This window comes from Mus pahari, chromosome 6, assembly GCF_900095145.1.
Source record: "Mus pahari chromosome 6, PAHARI_EIJ_v1.1, whole genome shotgun sequence".
NCBI lineage: Eukaryota > Metazoa > Chordata > Mammalia > Rodentia > Muridae > Mus > Mus pahari.
The window spans coordinates 101,047,233-101,059,313 of record NC_034595.1 but is presented as its reverse complement, the minus strand read 5'-3'; the positions used below and the strand labels follow the sequence as shown (position 1 = coordinate 101,059,313).

The 12,081-nt window shown below is 48.8% G+C and overlaps 1 protein-coding gene across 1 annotated transcript in view; it reads right to left on the bottom strand.

Annotated features, from left to right (window-relative positions):
* Positions 1-5,615, bottom strand: part of Slc2a5 (solute carrier family 2 member 5) — a 30,259-nt gene extending 24,644 nt beyond the window's left edge. Inside the window, exon 1 of the mRNA XM_029540324.1 lies at positions 5,565-5,615. The gene's annotated coding sequence lies outside the window, so the exon portion shown is untranslated. The remainder of the gene's footprint in view (positions 1-5,564) is intronic.
* Between the last annotated feature and the right edge of the window lie 6,466 nt (positions 5,616-12,081).

The window sequence follows — 12,081 nt, the reverse complement described above, 5'->3', positions numbered from 1 at the left end:
AAGGAGAAGGAGAAGGAGAAGAAGAAGAAGAAGAAGAAGAAGAAGAAGAAGAAGAAGAAGAAGAAGAAGAAGAAGAAGAAGAAGAAAGTAAAGAAAGAGAGAAAGAAACGAGAAGGGGAGGGGAGGAAGGAGAGAAAAACTTAAATGTTTGGAAGCTGCTTTTTTCTGGGATGTGCGTTTATGTATGATTTTCCTGTCAGTCAGTGTTTTTATTTACCCGGCCCTTTGAAGAAAGAAAATGGATACAAAAATAGCCTTGGCCACTTGGGGCTCAGACTCGCTGGGGAAACAGAATGTCCTAGCTGGCTTCCCATTGCTGCGGTGAAGACCACAACCAAAAGCAGCTTCGGAAGGAGAGGGTTTGTGTCAGCTTACAACTGCTGATCACAGAACATCCTCCAGAGAAGCCACGCAGAAGCTCAAACTAAACTAGGAACTGAAGCGAAGACCGTGGAGGAATGGGGTTTGCTGGCTTGTCCCTCAGGCTTGCTTTATAAAATACATCCCAGGACCACCTGCCCAAAGGTTGTAACATCGATACATGATGAGCCGGGCCCTTGCAAGTCAATCATCATTCAAGAAAACGCCCCACGGACTTGCCCACAAGTCAATCAGATGAAGGCATTTTCTCAAATGTAGTCCCTCTCCTCAAGTCAATTGATAAAAAAAATTAAGTATCGGGCAGAGTTCAGTCAAATGAACACACTGATCAACTCAGGATGATTGAAGGCGCTTGGCAGGCTGGGGGAGTCGAGGTGGGAGATGAGGGAAGTGGGGGCGGGGTGGGGGAAGTGAAGAGTGCTCTGGTCATGAGGAGCTCCGCCATGTGTGTGCTGGTAGTCTGCGTTTTGCAATGAGGGAGTTGCAAAATGAGGTTGTCTGAAAAGCTTAAAGGAAAGAATGGGGACATTGAAAGGAGACTGGCGAGATGGACAGACAGACAACTGTCAGTGTGTGTAGAATTTCTTTCTTTCTTTCTTTCTTTCTTTCTTTCTTTCTTTCTTTCTTTCTTTCTTTCTTTCTTTCTTTCTTAATTTCTTAATTTCTGTTTTTGTTGTTTTTAAGACAGCGTCTCTTTACATAGCCCTAGCTGTCCAGAATCTCATTATGTAGACGAGGCTGGCCTTAAATTCAGAGAGCCACCTGCCTCTGCTCCCTGAGTTCAGGAACTTGTTTTTTTGTTGTTGTTGTTGTTGTTGTTGTTGGAACGTAGAGAAGGTATTTAGAATTTGGGACAAGCCAAGTGTCCTGGTTTCCTTCCTATTGCTGTGATAAAACATCCTGACCAAAAGCAACTTTGGGGAGAAGGGGTTTAGTTTTTTTAAAGTCCCAGGTTACTGCCCATCTCTGAGGGGGAATCAAGGCAGGCATTCAGTCAGTAGTCAGTCGTATCACAGCCACAGTCAAGAGCAGAGAGAAACAAATACAACCCAAGTTGCCTGTAGCTTTTACTTGTCCTGAATCATGCAGGATCTTCTGCCTAGGGAATGTGTTGCCCACAGTGGTCTGGGACTTCCCATGTCAATCAACAATCAAGGCAATCCCTTAAACACATGTCCACTGACCTGCTCTGAGACTTTCTTCAGCTGAGATTCTTGTCTCAGATGATTCTAGGTTGTCACAAGTTGGCATGACACTGGGCATGGCAGTACGTATCTATCATTCCAACCCCAGGAAAACCGAGGTGGGAAGATTTTGAGTAGCTGCCAGTCTGGACTATATACTGAGACTTTGGCTCAAAGAAAACTGTTGGGGAGGGAAACTAGAAGTATATAGTTCAGATGCTCAGTGTGAATAGGCCCCAGGTTCATCTGCTGCACTGTAAATGGAGAAGAAAAAAATTCGATAAAATGATACATGTGGTATTTTTGTGGAGTTTCTTATATTAATTTTAATCTATGTTGTCTATGAGTGTTTGCCATCATGTGTGTATGTGCACGCTGTGCATGTCTGATGCCTGAGGAAGCCAAGAAGAGGACATCAGACCCCTAAAAACAAGAGTTCATAGGACACTGAGCCACATTTATCTACAGTCTCTTCGTGGCTGTCTCATGTAACCATTCAGACTCCGTATGTAGTGAAGATGACCTGAAACTCCCGATCCTCTGTGTGCTGGGACTGCATGTTTCCACTGGTGCGGGGGACTCTTCCGTGTGTTCTGATTCTGCCCTAACTGGACGATGTTTTATGTGTCATACCGGTGTAGGTAGGGCTCACACACAGCCTTTACCACTGAGCCACACTGCCACCCCTTCAGATTTTAAAGCCAAGGATACGGTATTTTCCTGGCAGTGAGTGGCCTAAGGACCCTAGTGTGCTGCTGAACGCTTGCTGAGATTTCCCAGCTTCTGTCTTATCACAATGGCAATCAATTCTTTTCGCACTGAAATTACATAGCATGCCACTAGTGAGCACCAACCGGCCTCTTCGTAAACCGTTATCTTTCTATGCCATGGGGCAGCACGTCAGGTTGCTCAGCATAGTGGAAAAGCCCTGATGCCCTCTGAGGGCACGGCGTGAGGCGGGCATGCAAGGGAGGTTGTTTTCGGGTAGGATCTGTCTGGCACCCGTCATTTCTATTCCGGGCTTCGATAAGGAAAGGGTCGTGACAAGGTCCACGCACACCCATTCTTCAGCCATGCCGCTGTCTTGCACCTTGTCTTGAGAGGGAGGTTGACGCAGGATGTCTAAAGTCCAATGCTCACCCAACGTTTCTTCTGTCACCTGGACCCTGTTCTTAGCTACACTGCTCGGGGGTGTGTCCCCTGGCTGGGAGAACCCAAGTCCAAAACAATAAGTAGTGAATGAGAGGAAGAGGCAAGGGCGGGAGTTTGTGCCTGGTCATCATTTCAGCCGCTGTCCACGCTGCTCACCCGCGGCTCCAAAGCAGGGAGCCTATGGTCCACACCCAGTGTGGACGTCCCAGATGCATGCATGACCAGCTTGCTCTGTGCTGCCTGCACCAAGAACAGAATTTGATCTTGTCTATCACAGGGTACAGTGGGCAAGCAGGGTGCGCTCCGCAGAGTCACGGGCCCGCAGCATGAGAGCCAGGTCATTACAGTTCTCAGCAACTTTGTGTGGCTTCTGATGACTAAGCATTGCCTCTTTGATTTAGAAAAGCATCCTTCTAGCTGCCCCTACCCCCACAACAGCATCACTTTTTAACTTGTGGTTAAAAAGAATACATAAGGGCTAGATTTTATTTTATTTACCTTTTAACAATTCAAGCATTTGTGTGTGGTGTATGTGCGCGTGTGTATACAGGTTTGTGGAGACCAGAAGACAACCTCGGAAACACTCCCTACATCTTTTGAGATAAAGCATCCCATTGGCCTGGCACTCTCACTTTAGGCTAGACTGGCTGGCTAGCGAGCTCCAGCAATCCCGTCTCTGCCTCAGTGTTTTCATCCGCCCTGAGGATCGAACCCAGAGACTCATACTCAATGACTTAATGACTGAGTGGCCCCTCTAGCCCTTCCATCTTTTTATGGCTGTTTGTGGGGTGAGAACCCAGGACTGTCTTGGATATGGATATAACTGCTGTTCTTGTGTTCCTGAGCCTGGACTCGGGATCTATCCCAGCCTGGTCTGGAATTCACATAACTCTCCTGCCCCAGCTTCTTCAACATTGGGATTACAGGTGTGTATCACCTCAGCCATTTTAAACACTTTATACAAATATTTTTGTATGTAAGGATGTTGTGTCTTTATGTGCACATGTGCACCGTGTGAGTAACGTACCTGAAGGGGCCAGAGGAAGGGACCAGATCCCCTGGAACTGAAGTTACAGATGACCATGAGTGGTCACAGTCAGGGAATTCACTGAACCAAGGTCTTTTAAAAGAGCAGCCAGCGCTCTTAACCTCTGAGCTATTGATCCAGCCCCACCTTAACCATTTAACAGTGGCATCTCAGGGATAGGACGTCATCTATGTGCTTGTTGCTGGGGTTTGGTCCCCAGCATTGCAAAGCAAGCAAATCTATTTGCTGCTGGAGGGAGAATATTTGGGAGAGACTAGAGGGAGGAAGGGGAGGGGGGAAGCAACATAATGCTACTTCAATAAAAAACATATTTCAAAAAAGCATAATTTTAAGTAAAACATACATATATAGATCGCCAGGCAGTGATGGTACAGGTCTTTAATCCCAGCACTTGGGAGGCAGAGACAGGCGGATTGAGTTCAAGGCCAGCCTGGTCTACAGAGTGAGTTCCAGGACAGCCAGGGCTACACAGAGAAACCCTGTCTCGAAAACAGACAGACAGACAGACAGACAGACAGACAAAAATATCCACACAGAAGACCTCCCATGATATCATTTAAGTAGAAACTTTGGGACGTTAGGAGGAGGTGGAGGTGACATAGTTTCCTCAGGAAAGGATTCCTCAGAGCGTTAGGTAAGAGTCTCAGGTAACCGCTGTGTGGCGCAGTGCGCGGCTCGGCCGCCAGAGGGCAGAACAGGCAGTGACCATTTGAAATCTTCGAATGAGCACACAGATGAGCGAGCTGCACGACTCCACCCCCTGGCTGTGCTGTCAATCATTCCGCAGCGCAGGAAAGAACCGAGTCCGGATTATCGTCCATTTCCTACCTTCACAGCCCGAGGAGTGTGATGTGGAAGCCAGCCCCCATCCTGGGGGCGGAGGGGCGCAGCACACAGTTTCCCCCTTGCATCCAAAACTACCAGTAACCGGGCCATGAGTCCGTGGGCCACCTCCCCAGGGAGCTTGGTGGAAAGGCCAGCTTGGGGATGAGCACAGTGTACACACCTTTAATCCTTTGGGAGGCTGAGGCAGGAGGATCAAGAAAATTCAGGTCTTGGCTGGGTGGGCTATAGAAGGAATTCTGGGCCAGCCTGGGTAACTTAGTGAGACCCTGTCTCAGGCTTGAGCTATGATATCTAATGCCTTCTTAGGGACTCTTGTATGTGCCCACCGTATATTCACAGTAGGCCTGGATGTAGACTCCCAAGCACACTTCCCAATGGCCACAAGAATCACTGTAGTCCAAACAGAACTAATAGTCTTTAGCTGTCTTGCTACATCCCACCTCAAACAGTTCAAAGAAGGCTGAGAGTGTGGCTCAGCACAGGGGACGACGTGTCTCACACTCAGGCGTGAGACTAGATTCACTCCCCAATGCTACAAATACTGCTGTGAGCCCTGCTCTAGGAAAGCTGAAGTGAATTTGAGGCTAGCCTTGATTATACGGTAAGGCTATGGGGTGGGGGCAACCGGGTGGGGCTACGGTTTACAAACCTACATTTGATCCTCTGGTATCGCAAACTTCAGCTAGGAGATACACAGACCTATGATGCCTGCATTCCAGAGGTGTCCTGTCACTTAAGATGAAAATATCTGAGAAGCGTCGCCCTCTGCTTTGCCTGAATGTCACCTTCAACAACCCCGAACTGGGCATGGCAGTGTAAGCAGATAATTCCAAAACTAGGAGGCCCAGACAGGGAGACGAACGGGAGTTCCAGGCCCCCTGAACTACACAGAAGACCTGAACTCCCCTGAAACCGTTTCTCCCAGATTTGTGCCCAGCCCAAGGCCAACTCACCCTCAAGACTCTCCCCGGTGCCTCCTTCCACAGCAGAGCATGCGAGGGCTCTCTTCCTTGTCTGTGCTTCCTTCTGGGGTGGTGGCCAAGGGGGTGATGAAGGGAAGAGGCAGGGTTGTTCCCCCAGGGCCAGTGAGTAGCTCTCTCTGGTATCTTATCTGCATAAAGGCAGACCTGAACAAGAAAACTCTAATGATCTATCCATAGAAAGACTGCCAAAGGCTGGGGATGCCGTGGTCCATACGTGTCTGTAACCCCAGCAACAGGCGCAGGAGGTACTTGATTCTGGAGCTTGATTAAAGCCCAGGCTACACAATGAAAGAAAAAAAGTCATCTGGATATAGTGGTGCAAACCTGGAATATCAGCTCCGGGGAGGTGGAGGCAGAGGGGTCATGAGTTTGATGCCAGCCTTAGCTATGTAGTGAGTTAGAGGCCAGCCTGGGCTACATGAGAGTCTGTCTTAGTTTGCTTTCTATTGCTGTGATAAAACACTGACCAAAAGCAACTTGGGGGAGAAAGGGTTATTTTCTCTTCCAGCTTACAGTCCATCCCGTGGGGCATCGGAACATTAGGGCAGGGACTCAAGGCAGGGACCTGGTGTCGGGAGCTGCCGCAGAGACCACGTTGCTTACCTACGGGTTTGTTTGGTTTTCTTACATCTGCAGCCTAGGACCACCCTTGTGGGAATGGTGCAGCCCAATTGAGATGGGCCTTCCCACCTCCATCAGGAAAACTCTCCACAGACTTGCCTATGGGCCAGTCTGATGGAGGCATTTTTTTTTTAAAGATTTATTTATTATCACACATAAGTACACTGTAGCTGTCTTTAGACAGCACCAGAAGAGGGCATCAGATCTCATTACAGATGGTTGTGAGCCACCATGTGGTTGCTGGGATTTGAACTCAGGACCTTCGGAAGAGGAGTCAGTGCTCTTAACTGTTGAGCCATCTCTCCAGCCCCCTGAAGGAAATTTTTTTTTTACTGAGGTTTCCTCTTCTCGGATGATACTAGCTTGTTTCAAGTTGGAAAAACAAACACACACGCAAGCAAGGCACAGAAACCAACTGATCAGGACAGTTACTGTGGCCAGGTATCTGCCAGAGAGGACTGCTTGGACGTGGGTGAGAGTCAATGGGAAGTCTTTGCTAGCCTGCTGGCGACCACACTCAGTGTTTGGATCTCAGGGTAGCCCTAAATTGTTTTCAGAATGAGCTTTAAAGCACAAAAACCCATATCCTGGGGTGTTGCACTTCCCTTAACAAGAACAGTTAGCCAGAAGCAGATCTACAGAGGCAAAAGGACATTTAGAAACTTGTCCAGAACTACAGACTTTGATGGATTAGGTCTTTGTTATCGTTGTGGCTGGTGGTGCTGACTACATGCTGAGTCTTACAACCTGAATGGTCCTCCATCATGGAGTCAGTTGTGCGAAGGTCTGAGGGCCTCTAAGATCTGGGGCCACTAATGTCTGGAGCTACTAAGGTCTTGGGGACCACTAAGGTCTGGGAACCTGTTAAATAACCCAAGCCCCAAATCAAGCCAATTGAGTACAGTAGCCCTGGGCCTGGGGTGTGGCTCAGAGAACACTCGTCTGGCAAACAAAGCCCTAGATCCCACCCCTAACACCAGTACTGGATGTAATGTTTGCATGCTAGTTCCTGCCTCCAGGAGACCCTCTCCCCACAGCCATTTCACTCCTGAAATCTGCCTACATCCCTATTCCTCTCTATAGGAAAGAAATATACAACTTGGAATTCATGCTGGCCTAGTGGGTAATTTCACCGATTGCCTTTTGGATTTAGTGAGTGTATCTATTTTATAACTAATCTTTGTCAGTGTGTTCTAGAAAACCACGGGATGGTTGGTGACTAAACCCTGGCACAGGGAGCCCAGGCAAGCTCTTGGCTCTGCTATCTGCCAGGAAGAAAGGCTGCACAGCGGACCACAGGGTGGGAACTCCTTCTCTGGCAGCATGGATATAAGAGATTGCCAGGAATTCTTGTATGAATAGAGCACCGACAGGAGTCATTATTAGACTGGAGAGATGGCTCAGTGGTTAAGAGCTCTGACTGTTCTTCCAGAGGACCCGAGTTCAATTCCCTGCAGCTGTGTGGTGACTCACAACCACCTGTAACTCCAGTCCCTGAGAATCTGATGCCTTAATCTGGCTGATGAAGGCACGAGGCATGCAATGGTGCACAGACATACATGTAGACAAATGTCTGTACATGTAAAAGTTAATTAACTAATTAAATTAAATATTTTGGGGCTAGGGAGTTGGCTCCATTAGAGCACTGGCTGCTCTTCCAGGGAACTCAGGCTCAGTTCTGAGTGTCCATGTGGTGGCTCACAACTTCCTGTCACTCCAATTCTGGGGATCCGACCCTGCTTTTGACCTCCGAGAGCTGTAGGTATGCACATGGAACACAAAATACAAGCAAGCAAACCACTTACACATAAAAAAACGTTACATTAGCCAGGTGTCGTGGCACCTGCCTTTAATCCCAGCACTCAGGAGGCAGAGGCAGGAAGAGCAGATCTGAGTTCAAGACCAGCGTGGTCTACATTGCAAATTCCAGACTAGCCAGAGCTACACAGCGAGACCTTATCTCAATAAAACCCCAAATAACAAAAAACAAAACACCCAAGAACAAAACAACAACACCAAAAAATCCCCTTTTTCTTTCAGAGACCCCACTGACACCCAAGGCTGTGCCTGGCATCAACTGTGATGTCTTCCACGCAGGGTTGGGCAGGAACTGGAATCTTCAGACTGGCTTTATTACCCAAGACAGGCTGACAAGTGGGGGGAGTGGCGTTCCGGGCCTCAAGGCTTCTTCCAGTTGTCTTTGTGTGATGCTCTGGAATCATCTTGGTCTCCTGATTACCTCGGGAACACAGAACAGAGCTTGGGAGGTCGGCGTTATCACTCAGTGATATGATCATTAATGGAAGGAACTGAGGTTGGAATCTTGTCTCTCTACAGAGCCTTGTGGCTTACAGACCTGGTAGTACAGCAGTTTTCAACCTGTGAGTCGTGACCCGTGGGAGTTGAATGACCCTTTCACAGGGGTTGCCACGGGCCATCAGAAAATACAGGTATTGGGGCCGGAGAGATGGCTCAGTGGTTAAGAACACTGACTGCTCTTCCAGAGGTCCTGAGTTCAATTCCCAGCACCCACATGGTGGCTCACAACCATTTGAGGTGGGATCCGATGCCCTCTTCTGGTGTGTCTGAAGATAGCAACAGTGTATTCATAAGCATAAAATAAATAAATCTTAAAAAAAAAAAGAAAAAGAAAATACAGGTATTTACATTACAATTCATAACTGTGCCAAAATTAGTTATGAAGTAGCGACAAAAATAACTTTATGGTTGCAGGTCACAGCACCATGGGGAACTGGGAATAGAGTCTCAGCTCGAGGAAGGCTGAGAATCTCTGAGGTAGCAGGAAGTGCTTAGTGGCCTGTGACCATGCGCTCAAGGCGGGTACTCTGCCGGGCCACACCTCCTACCTTTGCCTGCTTCTCACTTCTATCAGTTCCTCCTTCTTCATGTGTGCATGTGTGTGCATGTGGAGGCAGAGGACAACGTCAGGTGTCATTCCTCTGGTGCCATCTTTTGAGCATGAGTCTCTCACTGGGACCTGGGGCTTGTTGATCGGACTGGTATCTGGTCGATATCCGGTAAGACCCAGGGGTCCTCTGTCTCTGCCTCCTCCCTCATGCTGGGGTTATAGGCACACACCATCATGATTCACTTTTTCAGTGGGTGCTGGGACTTGAACTCTGGTCCTCATAATTAATTACTCAGAAAACACTACCTACAGCATGTGTGATGGCTGTTTCCGGTTATCAACTTGACCACATCTGGAATGAACTACAACCCAGAAGTGGAGGGCACACCTGTGATGCAGATCTTGAGGCTGGATGACACAGGCTTCTGACCCGGATCTTGACACGGGATGACATAGGCTTTTGACCTGAATCAGAGCATCCATGGAAAGCTCAGGTCCGGCAAGGTGGTGCATGCCTTTAATCCCAGGAGACAGGGGCAAGCAGATCTCTGAGTTCGAGGCCAGCCTGGGACAGAGCAAGTTCCAAGTAAAGAACAACTTAGGTCCAGGAGTGGTGGTACATGCCTGTAACCTGGGCCATACCTTCTGCTGGAAGCCCACATGAGGACAATGGAAGAAGGAAAGCTTTTTCCTTGCCTGCTTTTGCTTACTTGCCGGCACATCTATTGGAGCCTACTTCTTCAGGAGAGAAGACCGGCTGAACCACCCAGCCCCGTGGGACTGAGCAACGACTAGATTCTTGCACTTCCCATTCACAGCTGCCCATTGTTGGGTTAGCTGGACTGCAGACTGTAAGTCATTCCAATAACTTCCCTTCATATAGAGAGACATAAGTTCTGTGACTCTGAAGAACCCTGACTAATACAGCATGTCTGTGGGAAATTGTTTTTCTTGCCCTGAAAGATGTAGGAAGAGCCAGCCTGAGCGTGAGCAGGACCGCTCTCTGGTTTGTGCAGGGCCCTGGGTTGTCTAAGATTATTAAATATGCATGCGTTCCTCACTCTGCTTGTCACTGTGGATGTGGTACCATCAGCTGCTTGAAGGCTTTGCAACTGTTTCTTAAAATGATGGACTATATGTAACCTCCATTGGTAAGTTAAAGCAAACCTTTTTCCTCAGTTGCTTTTTGTTGTGTTTTGAGACACCATGTAGCCCTGGCTTGCCTGGCTCTCTGAAGACTGGTCTTGAACTCGCAACGATCTGCCTGCCTCGACCACCCAAGCACGGGGGTTAGAAGTCTGAGTCACCAGGCTCAGCCCCTAAATTGCTTTTTGTCAGGACATTTTATTTCAGCCACAGAGACGAAACTAGGTTACAGGCGCATGCTGGGCTGGTCCCTGGAACGCACAGTCCCAGAAGGAAATGACTTAGAGCTCTGCCGGGGAATCTGTGGGCACAAGAAGTCGCCCTGCCATGTGTCCACTGGGCAAGGGCAGGAAGAGGTCACCAAGCACGGGGACATCGTGGAGCAGCAAGCTGCCTTTCCTGCAGGGAGAAGGTTAGGGACAGCTTGGGAGTCAGGGGAAAGCACCAGGGCGGGGAGGTGGGGCACGCCACATCCAGGGGCTGGAGGCCTGGATCCGATGCGGCTGTGCAGGCCTGTGATCCCAGCAGTGAGAAACAGGTTCAGACTCATGCTCTCGATGGAGTGGAGGTGCTGCAGGAGAAGAAGACAGGAGCTGGCATTCAGAGTGAGCTTGGCAATCAGGTCAGGCAGGAGGGATGGATGGAAACTATAGCTATCAGTGAGAATGGAGCGTTGTAGAGGGCCAGAGAGGGTCATGGAGAGTCAGGGAGGGCCGAGGGGGGTGTCAAAGAGGGTCATGCAAGGTTGAGGAAGGTCACAGAGGATTAGGGAGGGCCAGAGAGGGTCGTGGGGAGTCAGGGAGGGTGGGGGGGTCAAAGAGGGTCATGCAAGGTTGAGGAAAGTCACAGAGGATCATGGAGGGCCAGGGAGGGTCACTGAGAGTCAGAAAGGGCAATGGAGTGTCATAGAGGGTCATACTGTGGCATGTCACAGAGGTCAGGGAGGGTGGGAAGCACTGTGTATGAGAACCAATTGCCAAAGGTGAAAGGCTCTGACGGGAGAGGGCTGTGACTTCAGGGCTGCAGACTGTAACTGACCTGGGACTTAAGGACAGAAGTTAGACAAGGTGGTGATGGTTGGGGGGGGGGGGAATTGCTGCAGTCAATCAAAGCAGGTATCTGTACCTTCTCAACTCTGCTGGCAAAGCGTAAGTATGTGGCCAGTGTATATCCTTAAAAGAAGGTTCTCCAAGTCTCAGCCACCCCCAGGCCAGCCTGACTGGCCTCGCTCACCCCTCCCCACATCAGTGTGGAGCCAGCTCAGCAAACACGGGGAGAAAATGACCGATTCCTTTCATTTAAAACAGCAAGAGGTCGGGCTTTCGGGCTTTCGCCGAGAGTTAACATCACACTTCCAAAAAAATCTCATGCCAGGGTTAATTACACCACAACTGTGAGTTCACGCAAACATTTGCACAGAGGCCTGGAGAGCCAGCTCAACAGGTAAGAGCATTGGCTGTTCCTGCAAGGGACCCAGGCTTAGGTCCCATTACCCAGAATTCACAACTATGTGTGACTCCAGATTCAGGAGAGCAGACTCCCTCTGGCCTCTTAAGGGCATTGCGCACACACGAAATACCCGTACACATACAAACAAAGACATATGGTCTCATTTGCACTTTGGAAACATAAATAATTTTTATTTTTATTTTCAGAGAGAGAGAGAGAGAGAGAGAGAGAGAGAGAGAGAGAGAGAGAGAACAAACTAAAAAGCTGGCTGGGGGTGGCAGAGGCCTGTAATCCCAGAAACAGTAGAACTGTTTAAGGCCTGCCTGGATAAGCAGTGAGAACCCTGTTTCTTCTTAAAAAACTTTTTAAACAATTTATTTATTTATTTATTTATTTATTTAT